This window comes from Heptranchias perlo, chromosome 39, assembly GCF_035084215.1.
Source record: "Heptranchias perlo isolate sHepPer1 chromosome 39, sHepPer1.hap1, whole genome shotgun sequence".
In the NCBI taxonomy this organism is placed as follows: domain Eukaryota; kingdom Metazoa; phylum Chordata; class Chondrichthyes; order Hexanchiformes; family Hexanchidae; genus Heptranchias; species Heptranchias perlo.
In genome coordinates, this window is record NC_090363.1 from 15,259,990 (window position 1) to 15,276,081 (window position 16,092).

Sequence of the window (16,092 nt, forward strand, 5' to 3'; positions counted from 1 at the left end):
GTCCTCCATTTTGTCCAAGGTGGTGGCCAAGTTGGCCTCCATTTTGTCCAATGAGGTAGGTAGCCAAGCTGGCCTCCATTTTGTCCAATGAGGTAGCCAAGCTGGCCTCCATTTTGTCCAAGGTGGTGGCGACGCGGGCCTCATTTTGTACGGCATGGGAGCCGCGAGAGCGGCGAATTTTTTGAAAATGTTGGTCGCGCTCGCCCCCATTTTGTCCGGGACGGACTCCCCGCTGGCCTCCATTTGGTCCAAGCCCGGCTGCCGTCCCTGCAGCCGTGCTGCCCCTGTGCAAATACACTTCCAAATATACAAATACATCATAAATATACAGGTGATATATATATATTATAAACACAAGTTGTTGTTGTTGGTGGTGGTGGTGGTGGTGGTCTGATGATAAAGACCGCCACTCTGGCATCACTCCGGCATGACTGGGTGCAAGCTGGGAACCCTGGCTGCACCCTGGCATCATTCTGGGTTGACTGCGGGATCACTGGGGACACTCGGTTGGCTACTTGCCGCCATCTGACCAAGATGGCGGCAGCGGCGCAGCCGCCATTTTTCCAAAATGTAGGCCTGGCTGTCCTCCATTTTGTCCAAGGTGGTGGCCAAGTTGGCCTCCATTTTGTCCAATGAGGTAGGTAGCCAAGCTGGCCTCCATTTTGTCCAATGAGGTAGCCAAGCTGGCCTCCATTTCGTCCAAGGTGGTGGCGACGCGGGCCTCATTTTGTACGGCATGGGAGCCGCGAGAGCGGCGAATTTTTTGAAAATGTTGGTCGCGCTCGCCCCCATTTTGTCCGGGACGGACTCCCCGCTGGCCTCCATTTGGTCCAAGCCCGGCTGCCGTCCCTGCAGCCGTGCTGCCCCTGTGCAAATACACTTCCAAATATACAAATACATCATAAATATACAGGTGATATATATATATTATAAACACAAGTTGTTGTTGTTGGTGGTGGTGGTCTGATGATAAAGACCGCCACTCTGGCATCACTCCGGCATGACTGGGTGCAAGCTGGGAACCCTGGCTGCACCCTGGCATCATTCTGGGTTGACTGCGGGATCACTGGGGACACTCGGTTGGCTACTTGCCGCCATCTGACCAAGATGGCGGCAGCGGCGCAGCCGCCATTTTTCCAAAATGTAGGCCTGGCTGTCCTCCATTTTGTCCAAGGTGGTGGCCAAGTTGGCCTCCATTTTGTCCAATGAGGTAGCCAAGCTGGCCTCCATTTTGTCCAATGAGGTAGCCAAGCTGGCCTCCATTTCGTCCAAGGTGGTGGCGACGCGGGCCTCATTTTGTACGGCATGGGAGCCGCGAGAGCGGCGAATTTTTTGAAAATGTTGGTCGCGCTCGCCCCCATTTTGTCCGGGACGGACTCCCCGCTGGCCTCCATTTGGTCCAAGCCCGGCTGCCGTCCCTGCAGCCGTGCTGCCCCTGTGCAAATACACTTCCAAATATACAAATACATCATAAATATACAGGTGATATATATATATTATAAACACAAGTTGTTGTTGTTGGTGGTGGTGGTCTGATGATAAAGACCGCCACTCTGGCATCACTCCGGCATGACTGGGTGCAAGCTGGGAACCCTGGCTGCACCCTGGCATCATTCTGGGTTGACTGCGGGATCACTGGGGACACTCGGTTGGCTACTTGCCGCCATCTGACCAAGATGGCGGCAGCGGCGCAGCCGCCATTTTTCCAAAATGTAGGCCTGGCTGTCCTCCATTTTGTCCAAGGTGGTGGCCAAGTTGGCCTCCATTTTGTCCAATGAGGTAGCCAAGCTGGCCTCCATTTTGTCCAATGAGGTAGCCAAGCTGGCCTCCATTTTGTCCAAGGTGGTGGCGACGCGGGCCTCATTTTGTACGGCATGGGAGCCGCGAGAGCGGCGAATTTTTTGAAAATGTTGGTCGCGCTCGCCCCCATTTTGTCCGGGACGGACTCCCCGCTGGCCTCCATTTGGTCCAAGCCCGGCTGCCGTCCCTGCAGCCGTGCTGCCCCTGTGCAAATACACTTCCAAATATACAAATACATCATAAATATACAGGTGATATATATATATTATAAACACAAGTTGTTGTTGTTGGTGGTGGTGGTGGTGGTGGTCTGATGATAAAGACCGCCACTCTGGCATCACTCCGGCATGACTGGGTGCAAGCTGGGAACCCTGGCTGCACCCTGGCATCATTCTGGGTTGACTGCGGGATCACTGGGGACACTCGGTTGGCTACTTGCCGCCATCTGACCAAGATGGCGGCAGCGGCGCAGCCGCCATTTTTCCAAAATGTAGGCCTGGCTGTCCTCCATTTTGTCCAAGGTGGTGGCCAAGTTGGCCTCCATTTTGTCCAATGAGGTAGGTAGCCAAGCTGGCCTCCATTTTGTCCAATGAGGTAGCCAAGCTGGCCTCCATTTTGTCCAAGGTGGTGGCGACGCGGGCCTCATTTTGTACGGCATGGGAGCCGCGAGAGCGGCGAATTTTTTGAAAATGTTGGTCGCGCTCGCCCCCATTTTGTCCGGGACGGACTCCCCGCTGGCCTCCATTTGGTCCAAGCCCGGCTGCCGTCCCTGCAGCCGTGCTGCCCCTGTGCAAATACACTTCCAAATATACAAATACATCATAAATATACAGGTGATATATATATATTATAAACACAAGTTGTTGTTGTTGGTGGTGGTGGTGGTGGTGGTCTGATGATAAAGACCGCCACTCTGGCATCACTCCGGCATGACTGGGTGCAAGCTGGGAACCCTGGCTGCACCCTGGCATCATTCTGGGTTGACTGCGGGATCACTGGGGACACTCGGTTGGCTACTTGCCGCCATCTGACCAAGATGGCGGCAGCGGCGCAGCCGCCATTTTTCCAAAATGTAGGCCTGGCTGTCCTCCATTTTGTCCAAGGTGGTGGCCAAGTTGGCCTCCATTTTGTCCAATGAGGTAGGTAGCCAAGCTGGCCTCCATTTTGTCCAATGAGGTAGCCAAGCTGGCCTCCATTTTGTCCAAGGTGGTGGCGACGCGGGCCTCATTTTGTACGGCATGGGAGCCGCGAGAGCGGCGAATTTTTTGAAAATGTTGGTCGCGCTCGCCCCCATTTTGTCCGGGACGGACTCCCCGCTGGCCTCCATTTGGTCCAAGCCCGGCTGCCGTCCCTGCAGCCGTGCTGCCCCTGTGCAAATACACTTCCAAATATACAAATACATCATAAATATACAGGTGATATATATATATTATAAACACAAGTTGTTGTTGTTGGTGGTGGTGGTGGTGGTGGTCTGATGATAAAGACCGCCACTCTGGCATCACTCCGGCATGACTGGGTGCAAGCTGGGAACCCTGGCTGCACCCTGGCATCATTCTGGGTTGACTGCGGGATCACTGGGGACACTCGGTTGGCTACTTGCCGCCATCTGACCAAGATGGCGGCAGCGGCGCAGCCGCCATTTTTCCAAAATGTAGGCCTGGCTGTCCTCCATTTTGTCCAAGGTGGTGGCCAAGTTGGCCTCCATTTTGTCCAATGAGGTAGGTAGCCAAGCTGGCCTCCATTTTGTCCAATGAGGTAGCCAAGCTGGCCTCCATTTTGTCCAAGGTGGTGGCGACGCGGGCCTCATTTTGTACGGCATGGGAGCCGCGAGAGCGGCGAATTTTTTGAAAATGTTGGTCGCGCTCGCCCCCATTTTGTCCGGGACGGACTCCCCGCTGGCCTCCATTTGGTCCAAGCCCGGCTGCCGTCCCTGCAGCCGTGCTGCCCCTGTGCAAATACACTTCCAAATATACAAATACATCATAAATATACAGGTGATATATATATATTATAAACACAAGTTGTTGTTGTTGGTGGTGGTGGTGGTGGTGGTCTGATGATAAAGACCGCCACTCTGGCATCACTCCGGCATGACTGGGTGCAAGCTGGGAACCCTGGCTGCACCCTGGCATCATTCTGGGTTGACTGCGGGATCACTGGGGACACTCGGTTGGCTACTTGCCGCCATCTGACCAAGATGGCGGCAGCGGCGCAGCCGCCATTTTTCCAAAATGTAGGCCTGGCTGTCCTCCATTTTGTCCAAGGTGGTGGCCAAGTTGGCCTCCATTTTGTCCAATGAGGTAGGTAGCCAAGCTGGCCTCCATTTTGTCCAATGAGGTAGCCAAGCTGGCCTCCATTTTGTCCAAGGTGGTGGCGACGCGGGCCTCATTTTGTACGGCATGGGAGCCGCGAGAGCGGCGAATTTTTTGAAAATGTTGGTCGCGCTCGCCCCCATTTTGTCCGGGACGGACTCCCCGCTGGCCTCCATTTGGTCCAAGCCCGGCTGCCGTCCCTGCAGCCGTGCTGCCCCTGTGCAAATACACTTCCAAATATACAAATACATCATAAATATACAGGTGATATATATATATTATAAACACAAGTTGTTGTTGTTGGTGGTGGTGGTGGTGGTGGTCTGATGATAAAGACCGCCACTCTGGCATCACTCCGGCATGACTGGGTGCAAGCTGGGAACCCTGGCTGCACCCTGGCATCATTCTGGGTTGACTGCGGGATCACTGGGGACACTCGGTTGGCTACTTGCCGCCATCTGACCAAGATGGCGGCAGCGGCGCAGCCGCCATTTTTCCAAAATGTAGGCCTGGCTGTCCTCCATTTTGTCCAAGGTGGTGGCCAAGTTGGCCTCCATTTTGTCCAATGAGGTAGGTAGCCAAGCTGGCCTCCATTTTGTCCAATGAGGTAGCCAAGCTGGCCTCCATTTCGTCCAAGGTGGTGGCGACGCGGGCCTCATTTTGTACGGCATGGGAGCCGCGAGAGCGGCGAATTTTTTGAAAATGTTGGTCGCGCTCGCCCCCATTTTGTCCGGGACGGACTCCCCGCTGGCCTCCATTTGGTCCAAGCCCGGCTGCCGTCCCTGCAGCCGTGCTGCCCCTGTGCAAATACACTTCCAAATATACAAATACATCATAAATATACAGGTGATATATATATATTATAAACACAAGTTGTTGTTGTTGGTGGTGGTGGTGGTGGTGGTCTGATGATAAAGACCGCCACTCTGGCATCACTCCGGCATGACTGGGTGCAAGCTGGGAACCCTGGCTGCACCCTGGCATCATTCTGGGTTGACTGCGGGATCACTGGGGACACTCGGTTGGCTACTTGCCGCCATCTGACCAAGATGGCGGCAGCGGCGCAGCCGCCATTTTTCCAAAATGTAGGCCTGGCTGTCCTCCATTTTGTCCAAGGTGGTGGCCAAGTTGGCCTCCATTTTGTCCAATGAGGTAGGTAGCCAAGCTGGCCTCCATTTTGTCCAATGAGGTAGCCAAGCTGGCCTCCATTTCGTCCAAGGTGGTGGCGACGCGGGCCTCATTTTGTACGGCATGGGAGCCGCGAGAGCGGCGAATTTTTTGAAAATGTTGGTCGCGCTCGCCCCCATTTTGTCCGGGACGGACTCCCCGCTGGCCTCCATTTGGTCCAAGCCCGGCTGCCGTCCCTGCAGCCGTGCTGCCCCTGTGCAAATACACTTCCAAATATACAAATACATCATAAATATACAGGTGATATATATATATTATAAACACAAGTTGTTGTTGTTGGTGGTGGTGGTCTGATGATAAAGACCGCCACTCTGGCATCACTCCGGCATGACTGGGTGCAAGCTGGGAACCCTGGCTGCACCCTGGCATCATTCTGGGTTGACTGCGGGATCACTGGGGACACTCGGTTGGCTACTTGCCGCCATCTGACCAAGATGGCGGCAGCGGCGCAGCCGCCATTTTTCCAAAATGTAGGCCTGGCTGTCCTCCATTTTGTCCAAGGTGGTGGCCAAGTTGGCCTCCATTTTGTCCAATGAGGTAGGTAGCCAAGCTGGCCTCCATTTTGTCCAATGAGGTAGCCAAGCTGGCCTCCATTTTGTCCAAGGTGGTGGCGACGCGGGCCTCATTTTGTACGGCATGGGAGCCGCGAGAGCGGCGAATTTTTTGAAAATGTTGGTCGCGCTCGCCCCCATTTTGTCCGGGACGGACTCCCCGCTGGCCTCCATTTGGTCCAAGCCCGGCTGCCGTCCCTGCAGCCGTGCTGCCCCTGTGCAAATACACTTCCAAATATACAAATACATCATAAATATACAGGTGATATATATATATTATAAACACAAGTTGTTGTTGTTGGTGGTGGTGGTGGTGGTGGTCTGATGATAAAGACCGCCACTCTGGCATCACTCCGGCATGACTGGGTGCAAGCTGGGAACCCTGGCTGCACCCTGGCATCATTCTGGGTTGACTGCGGGATCACTGGGGACACTCGGTTGGCTACTTGCCGCCATCTGACCAAGATGGCGGCAGCGGCGCAGCCGCCATTTTTCCAAAATGTAGGCCTGGCTGTCCTCCATTTTGTCCAAGGTGGTGGCCAAGTTGGCCTCCATTTTGTCCAATGAGGTAGGTAGCCAAGCTGGCCTCCATTTTGTCCAATGAGGTAGCCAAGCTGGCCTCCATTTCGTCCAAGGTGGTGGCGACGCGGGCCTCATTTTGTACGGCATGGGAGCCGCGAGAGCGGCGAATTTTTTGAAAATGTTGGTCGCGCTCGCCCCCATTTTGTCCGGGACGGACTCCCCGCTGGCCTCCATTTGGTCCAAGCCCGGCTGCCGTCCCTGCAGCCGTGCTGCCCCTGTGCAAATACACTTCCAAATATACAAATACATCATAAATATACAGGTGATATATATATATTATAAACACAAGTTGTTGTTGTTGGTGGTGGTGGTGGTGGTGGTCTGATGATAAAGACCGCCACTCTGGCATCACTCCGGCATGACTGGGTGCAAGCTGGGAACCCTGGCTGCACCCTGGCATCATTCTGGGTTGACTGCGGGATCACTGGGGACACTCGGTTGGCTACTTGCCGCCATCTGACCAAGATGGCGGCAGCGGCGCAGCCGCCATTTTTCCAAAATGTAGGCCTGGCTGTCCTCCATTTTGTCCAAGGTGGTGGCCAAGTTGGCCTCCATTTTGTCCAATGAGGTAGGTAGCCAAGCTGGCCTCCATTTTGTCCAATGAGGTAGCCAAGCTGGCCTCCATTTCGTCCAAGGTGGTGGCGACGCGGGCCTCATTTTGTACGGCATGGGAGCCGCGAGAGCGGCGAATTTTTTGAAAATGTTGGTCGCGCTCGCCCCCATTTTGTCCGGGACGGACTCCCCGCTGGCCTCCATTTGGTCCAAGCCCGGCTGCCGTCCCTGCAGCCGTGCTGCCCCTGTGCAAATACACTTCCAAATATACAAATACATCATAAATATACAGGTGATATATATATATTATAAACACAAGTTGTTGTTGTTGGTGGTGGTGGTCTGATGATAAAGACCGCCACTCTGGCATCACTCCGGCATGACTGGGTGCAAGCTGGGAACCCTGGCTGCACCCTGGCATCATTCTGGGTTGACTGCGGGATCACTGGGGACACTCGGTTGGCTACTTGCCGCCATCTGACCAAGATGGCGGCAGCGGCGCAGCCGCCATTTTTCCAAAATGTAGGCCTGGCTGTCCTCCATTTTGTCCAAGGTGGTGGCCAAGTTGGCCTCCATTTTGTCCAATGAGGTAGCCAAGCTGGCCTCCATTTTGTCCAATGAGGTAGCCAAGCTGGCCTCCATTTCGTCCAAGGTGGTGGCGACGCGGGCCTCATTTTGTACGGCATGGGAGCCGCGAGAGCGGCGAATTTTTTGAAAATGTTGGTCGCGCTCGCCCCCATTTTGTCCGGGACGGACTCCCCGCTGGCCTCCATTTGGTCCAAGCCCGGCTGCCGTCCCTGCAGCCGTGCTGCCCCTGTGCAAATACACTTCCAAATATACAAATACATCATAAATATACAGGTGATATATATATATTATAAACACAAGTTGTTGTTGTTGGTGGTGGTGGTGGTGGTGGTCTGATGATAAAGACCGCCACTCTGGCATCACTCCGGCATGACTGGGTGCAAGCTGGGAACCCTGGCTGCACCCTGGCATCATTCTGGGTTGACTGCGGGATCACTGGGGACACTCGGTTGGCTACTTGCCGCCATCTGACCAAGATGGCGGCAGCGGCGCAGCCGCCATTTTTCCAAAATGTAGGCCTGGCTGTCCTCCATTTTGTCCAAGGTGGTGGCCAAGTTGGCCTCCATTTTGTCCAATGAGGTAGGTAGCCAAGCTGGCCTCCATTTTGTCCAATGAGGTAGCCAAGCTGGCCTCCATTTCGTCCAAGGTGGTGGCGACGCGGGCCTCATTTTGTACGGCATGGGAGCCGCGAGAGCGGCGAATTTTTTGAAAATGTTGGTCGCGCTCGCCCCCATTTTGTCCGGGACGGACTCCCCGCTGGCCTCCATTTGGTCCAAGCCCGGCTGCCGTCCCTGCAGCCGTGCTGCCCCTGTGCAAATACACTTCCAAATATACAAATACATCATAAATATACAGGTGATATATATATATTATAAACACAAGTTGTTGTTGTTGGTGGTGGTGGTCTGATGATAAAGACCGCCACTCTGGCATCACTCCGGCATGACTGGGTGCAAGCTGGGAACCCTGGCTGCACCCTGGCATCATTCTGGGTTGACTGCGGGATCACTGGGGACACTCGGTTGGCTACTTGCCGCCATCTGACCAAGATGGCGGCAGCGGCGCAGCCGCCATTTTTCCAAAATGTAGGCCTGGCTGTCCTCCATTTTGTCCAAGGTGGTGGCCAAGTTGGCCTCCATTTTGTCCAATGAGGTAGCCAAGCTGGCCTCCATTTTGTCCAATGAGGTAGCCAAGCTGGCCTCCATTTCGTCCAAGGTGGTGGCGACGCGGGCCTCATTTTGTACGGCATGGGAGCCGCGAGAGCGGCGAATTTTTTGAAAATGTTGGTCGCGCTCGCCCCCATTTTGTCCGGGACGGACTCCCCGCTGGCCTCCATTTGGTCCAAGCCCGGCTGCCGTCCCTGCAGCCGTGCTGCCCCTGTGCAAATACACTTCCAAATATACAAATACATCATAAATATACAGGTGATATATATATATTATAAACACAAGTTGTTGTTGTTGGTGGTGGTGGTGGTGGTGGTCTGATGATAAAGACCGCCACTCTGGCATCACTCCGGCATGACTGGGTGCAAGCTGGGAACCCTGGCTGCACCCTGGCATCATTCTGGGTTGACTGCGGGATCACTGGGGACACTCGGTTGGCTACTTGCCGCCATCTGACCAAGATGGCGGCAGCGGCGCAGCCGCCATTTTTCCAAAATGTAGGCCTGGCTGTCCTCCATTTTGTCCAAGGTGGTGGCCAAGTTGGCCTCCATTTTGTCCAATGAGGTAGCCAAGCTGGCCTCCATTTTGTCCAATGAGGTAGCCAAGCTGGCCTCCATTTCGTCCAAGGTGGTGGCGACGCGGGCCTCATTTTGTACGGCATGGGAGCCGCGAGAGCGGCGAATTTTTTGAAAATGTTGGTCGCGCTCGCCCCCATTTTGTCCGGGACGGACTCCCCGCTGGCCTCCATTTGGTCCAAGCCCGGCTGCCGTCCCTGCAGCCGTGCTGCCCCTGTGCAAATACACTTCCAAATATACAAATACATCATAAATATACAGGTGATATATATATATTTTAAACACAAGTTGTTGTTGTTGGTGGTGGTGGTGGTGGTGGTCTGATGATAAAGACCGCCACTCTGGCATCACTCCGGCATGACTGGGTGCAAGCTGGGAACCCTGGCTGCACCCTGGCATCATTCTGGGTTGACTGCGGGATCACTGGGGACACTCGGTTGGCTACTTGCCGCCATCTGACCAAGATGGCGGCAGCGGCGCAGCCGCCATTTTTCCAAAATGTAGGCCTGGCTGTCCTCCATTTTGTCCAAGGTGGTGGCCAAGTTGGCCTCCATTTTGTCCAATGAGGTAGGTAGCCAAGCTGGCCTCCATTTTGTCCAATGAGGTAGCCAAGCTGGCCTCCATTTTGTCCAAGGTGGTGGCGACGCGGGCCTCATTTTGTACGGCATGGGAGCCGCGAGAGCGGCGAATTTTTTGAAAATGTTGGTCGCGCTCGCCCCCATTTTGTCCGGGACGGACTCCCCGCTGGCCTCCATTTGGTCCAAGCCCGGCTGCCGTCCCTGCAGCCGTGCTGCCCCTGTGCAAATACACTTCCAAATATACAAATACATCATAAATATACAGGTGATATATATATATTATAAACACAAGTTGTTGTTGTTGGTGGTGGTGGTGGTGGTGGTCTGATGATAAAGACCGCCACTCTGGCATCACTCCGGCATGACTGGGTGCAAGCTGGGAACCCTGGCTGCACCCTGGCATCATTCTGGGTTGACTGCGGGATCACTGGGGACACTCGGTTGGCTACTTGCCGCCATCTGACCAAGATGGCGGCAGCGGCGCAGCCGCCATTTTTCCAAAATGTAGGCCTGGCTGTCCTCCATTTTGTCCAAGGTGGTGGCCAAGTTGGCCTCCATTTTGTCCAATGAGGTAGGTAGCCAAGCTGGCCTCCATTTTGTCCAATGAGGTAGCCAAGCTGGCCTCCATTTTGTCCAAGGTGGTGGCGACGCGGGCCTCATTTTGTACGGCATGGGAGCCGCGAGAGCGGCGAATTTTTTGAAAATGTTGGTCGCGCTCGCCCCCATTTTGTCCGGGACGGACTCCCCGCTGGCCTCCATTTGGTCCAAGCCCGGCTGCCGTCCCTGCAGCCGTGCTGCCCCTGTGCAAATACACTTCCAAATATACAAATACATCATAAATATACAGGTGATATATATATATTATAAACACAAGTTGTTGTTGTTGGTGGTGGTGGTGGTGGTGGTCTGATGATAAAGACCGCCACTCTGGCATCACTCCGGCATGACTGGGTGCAAGCTGGGAACCCTGGCTGCACCCTGGCATCATTCTGGGTTGACTGCGGGATCACTGGGGACACTCGGTTGGCTACTTGCCGCCATCTGACCAAGATGGCGGCAGCGGCGCAGCCGCCATTTTTCCAAAATGTAGGCCTGGCTGTCCTCCATTTTGTCCAAGGTGGTGGCCAAGTTGGCCTCCATTTTGTCCAATGAGGTAGGTAGCCAAGCTGGCCTCCATTTTGTCCAATGAGGTAGCCAAGCTGGCCTCCATTTTGTCCAAGGTGGTGGCGACGCGGGCCTCATTTTGTACGGCATGGGAGCCGCGAGAGCGGCGAATTTTTTGAAAATGTTGGTCGCGCTCGCCCCCATTTTGTCCGGGACGGACTCCCCGCTGGCCTCCATTTGGTCCAAGCCCGGCTGCCGTCCCTGCAGCCGTGCTGCCCCTGTGCAAATACACTTCCAAATATACAAATACATCATAAATATACAGGTGATATATATATATTATAAACACAAGTTGTTGTTGTTGGTGGTGGTGGTGGTGGTGGTCTGATGATAAAGACCGCCACTCTGGCATCACTCCGGCATGACTGGGTGCAAGCTGGGAACCCTGGCTGCACCCTGGCATCATTCTGGGTTGACTGCGGGATCACTGGGGACACTCGGTTGGCTACTTGCCGCCATCTGACCAAGATGGCGGCAGCGGCGCAGCCGCCATTTTTCCAAAATGTAGGCCTGGCTGTCCTCCATTTTGTCCAAGGTGGTGGCCAAGTTGGCCTCCATTTTGTCCAATGAGGTAGGTAGCCAAGCTGGCCTCCATTTTGTCCAATGAGGTAGCCAAGCTGGCCTCCATTTCGTCCAAGGTGGTGGCGACGCGGGCCTCATTTTGTACGGCATGGGAGCCGCGAGAGCGGCGAATTTTTTGAAAATGTTGGTCGCGCTCGCCCCCATTTTGTCCGGGACGGACTCCCCGCTGGCCTCCATTTGGTCCAAGCCCGGCTGCCGTCCCTGCAGCCGTGCTGCCCCTGTGCAAATACACTTCCAAATATACAAATACATCATAAATATACAGGTGATATATATATATTATAAACACAAGTTGTTGTTGTTGGTGGTGGTGGTGGTGGTGGTCTGATGATAAAGACCGCCACTCTGGCATCACTCCGGCATGACTGGGTGCAAGCTGGGAACCCTGGCTGCACCCTGGCATCATTCTGGGTTGACTGCGGGATCACTGGGGACACTCGGTTGGCTACTTGCCGCCATCTGACCAAGATGGCGGCAGCGGCGCAGCCGCCATTTTTCCAAAATGTAGGCCTGGCTGTCCTCCATTTTGTCCAAGGTGGTGGCCAAGTTGGCCTCCATTTTGTCCAATGAGGTAGGTAGCCAAGCTGGCCTCCATTTTGTCCAATGAGGTAGCCAAGCTGGCCTCCATTTCGTCCAAGGTGGTGGCGACGCGGGCCTCATTTTGTACGGCATGGGAGCCGCGAGAGCGGCGAATTTTTTGAAAATGTTGGTCGCGCTCGCCCCCATTTTGTCCGGGACGGACTCCCCGCTGGCCTCCATTTGGTCCAAGCCCGGCTGCCGTCCCTGCAGCCGTGCTGCCCCTGTGCAAATACACTTCCAAATATACAAATACATCATAAATATACAGGTGATATATATATATTATAAACACAAGTTGTTGTTGTTGGTGGTGGTGGTCTGATGATAAAGACCGCCACTCTGGCATCACTCCGGCATGACTGGGTGCAAGCTGGGAACCCTGGCTGCACCCTGGCATCATTCTGGGTTGACTGCGGGATCACTGGGGACACTCGGTTGGCTACTTGCCGCCATCTGACCAAGATGGCGGCAGCGGCGCAGCCGCCATTTTTCCAAAATGTAGGCCTGGCTGTCCTCCATTTTGTCCAAGGTGGTGGCCAAGTTGGCCTCCATTTTGTCCAATGAGGTAGGTAGCCAAGCTGGCCTCCATTTTGTCCAATGAGGTAGCCAAGCTGGCCTCCATTTCGTCCAAGGTGGTGGCGACGCGGGCCTCATTTTGTACGGCATGGGAGCCGCGAGAGCGGCGAATTTTTTGAAAATGTTGGTCGCGCTCGCCCCCATTTTGTCCGGGACGGACTCCCCGCTGGCCTCCATTTGGTCCAAGCCCGGCTGCCGTCCCTGCAGCCGTGCTGCCCCTGTGCAAATACACTTCCAAATATACAAATACATCATAAATATACAGGTGATATATATATATTATAAACACAAGTTGTTGTTGTTGGTGGTGGTGGTGGTCTGATGATAAAGACCGCCACTCTGGCATCACTCCGGCATGACTGGGTGCAAGCTGGGAACCCTGGCTGCACCCTGGCATCATTCTGGGTTGACTGCGGGATCACTGGGGACACTCGGTTGGCTACTTGCCGCCATCTGACCAAGATGGCGGCAGCGGCGCAGCCGCCATTTTTCCAAAATGTAGGCCTGGCTGTCCTCCATTTTGTCCAAGGTGGTGGCCAAGTTGGCCTCCATTTTGTCCAATGAGGTAGCCAAGCTGGCCTCCATTTTGTCCAATGAGGTAGCCAAGCTGGCCTCCATTTCGTCCAAGGTGGTGGCGACGCGGGCCTCATTTTGTACGGCATGGGAGCCGCGAGAGCGGCGAATTTTTTGAAAATGTTGGTCGCGCTCGCCCCCATTTTGTCCGGGACGGACTCCCCGCTGGCCTCCATTTGGTCCAAGCCCGGCTGCCGTCCCTGCAGCCGTGCTGCCCCTGTGCAAATACACTTCCAAATATACAAATACATCATAAATATACAGGTGATATATATATATTATAAACACAAGTTGTTGTTGTTGGTGGTGGTGGTCTGATGATAAAGACCGCCACTCTGGCATCACTCCGGCATGACTGGGTGCAAGCTGGGAACCCTGGCTGCACCCTGGCATCATTCTGGGTTGACTGCGGGATCACTGGGGACACTCGGTTGGCTACTTGCCGCCATCTGACCAAGATGGCGGCAGCGGCGCAGCCGCCATTTTTCCAAAATGTAGGCCTGGCTGTCCTCCATTTTGTCCAAGGTGGTGGCCAAGTTGGCCTCCATTTTGTCCAATGAGGTAGCCAAGCTGGCCTCCATTTTGTCCAATGAGGTAGCCAAGCTGGCCTCCATTTCGTCCAAGGTGGTGGCGACGCGGGCCTCATTTTGTACGGCATGGGAGCCGCGAGAGCGGCGAATTTTTTGAAAATGTTGGTCGCGCTCGCCCCCATTTTGTCCGGGACGGACTCCCCGCTGGCCTCCATTTGGTCCAAGCCCGGCTGCCGTCCCTGCAGCCGTGCTGCCCCTGTGCAAATACACTTCCAAATATACAAATACATCATAAATATACAGGTGATATATATATATTATAAACACAAGTTGTTGTTGTTGGTGGTGGTGGTGGTGGTGGTCTGATGATAAAGACCGCCACTCTGGCATCACTCCGGCATGACTGGGTGCAAGCTGGGAACCCTGGCTGCACCCTGGCATCATTCTGGGTTGACTGCGGGATCACTGGGGACACTCGGTTGGCTACTTGCCGCCATCTGACCAAGATGGCGGCAGCGGCGCAGCCGCCATTTTTTCCAAAATGTAGGCCTGGCTGTCCTCCATTTTGTCCAAGGTGGTGGCCAAGTTGGCCTCCATTTTGTCCAATGAGGTAGGTAGCCAAGCTGGCCTCCATTTTGTCCAATGAGGTAGCCAAGCTGGCCTCCATTTCGTCCAAGGTGGTGGCGACGCGGGCCTCATTTTGTACGGCATGGGAGCCGCGAGAGCGGCGAATTTTTTGAAAATGTTGGTCGCGCTCGCCCCCATTTTGTCCGGGACGGACTCCCCGCTGGCCTCCATTTGGTCCAAGCCCGGCTGCCGTCCCTGCAGCCGTGCTGCCCCTGTGCAAATACACTTCCAAATATACAAATACATCATAAATATACAGGTGATATATATATATTATAAACACAAGTTGTTGTTGTTGGTGGTGGTGGTGGTCTGATGATAAAGACCGCCACTCTGGCATCACTCCGGCATGACTGGGTGCAAGCTGGGAACCCTGGCTGCACCCTGGCATCATTCTGGGTTGACTGCGGGATCACTGGGGACACTCGGTTGGCTACTTGCCGCCATCTGACCAAGATGGCGGCAGCGGCGCAGCCGCCATTTTTCCAAAATGTAGGCCTGGCTGTCCTCCATTTTGTCCAAGGTGGTGGCCAAGTTGGCCTCCATTTTGTCCAATGAGGTAGCCAAGCTGGCCTCCATTTTGTCCAATGAGGTAGCCAAGCTGGCCTCCATTTCGTCCAAGGTGGTGGCGACGCGGGCCTCATTTTGTACGGCATGGGAGCCGCGAGAGCGGCGAATTTTTTGAAAATGTTGGTCGCGCTCGCCCCCATTTTGTCCGGGACGGACTCCCCGCTGGCCTCCATTTGGTCCAAGCCCGGCTGCCGTCCCTGCAGCCGTGCTGCCCCTGTGCAAATACACTTCCAAATATACAAATACATCATAAATATACAGGTGATATATATATATTATAAACACAAGTTGTTGTTGTTGGTGGTGGTGGTGGTCTGATGATAAAGACCGCCACTCTGGCATCACTCCGGCATGACTGGGTGCAAGCTGGGAACCCTGGCTGCACCCTGGCATCATTCTGGGTTGACTGCGGGATCACTGGGGACACTCGGTTGGCTACTTGCCGCCATTTGACCAAGATGGCGGCAGCGGCGCAGCCGCCATTTTTCCAAAATGTAGGCCTGGCTGTCCTCCATTTTGTCCAAGGTGGTGGCCAAGTTGGCCTCCATTTTGTCCAATGAGGTAGCCAAGCTGGCCTCCATTTTGTCCAATGAGGTAGCCAAGCTGGCCTCCATTTCGTCCAAGGTGGTGGCGACGCGGGCCTCATTTTGTACGGCATGGGAGCCGCGAGAGCGGCGAATTTTTTGAAAATGTTGGTCGCGCTCGCCCCCATTTTGTCCGGGACGGACTCCCCGCTGGCCTCCATTTGGTCCAAGCCCGGCTGCCGTCCCTGCAGCCGTGCTGCCCCTGTGCAAATACACTTCCAAATATACAAATACATCATAAATATACAGGTGATATATATATATTATAAACACAAGTTGTTGTTGTTGGTGGTGGTGGTCTGATGATAAAGACCGCCACTCTGGCATCACTCCGGCATGACTGGGTGCAAGCTGGGAACCCTGGCTGCACCCTGGCATCATTCTGGGTTGACTGCGGGATCACTGGGGACAC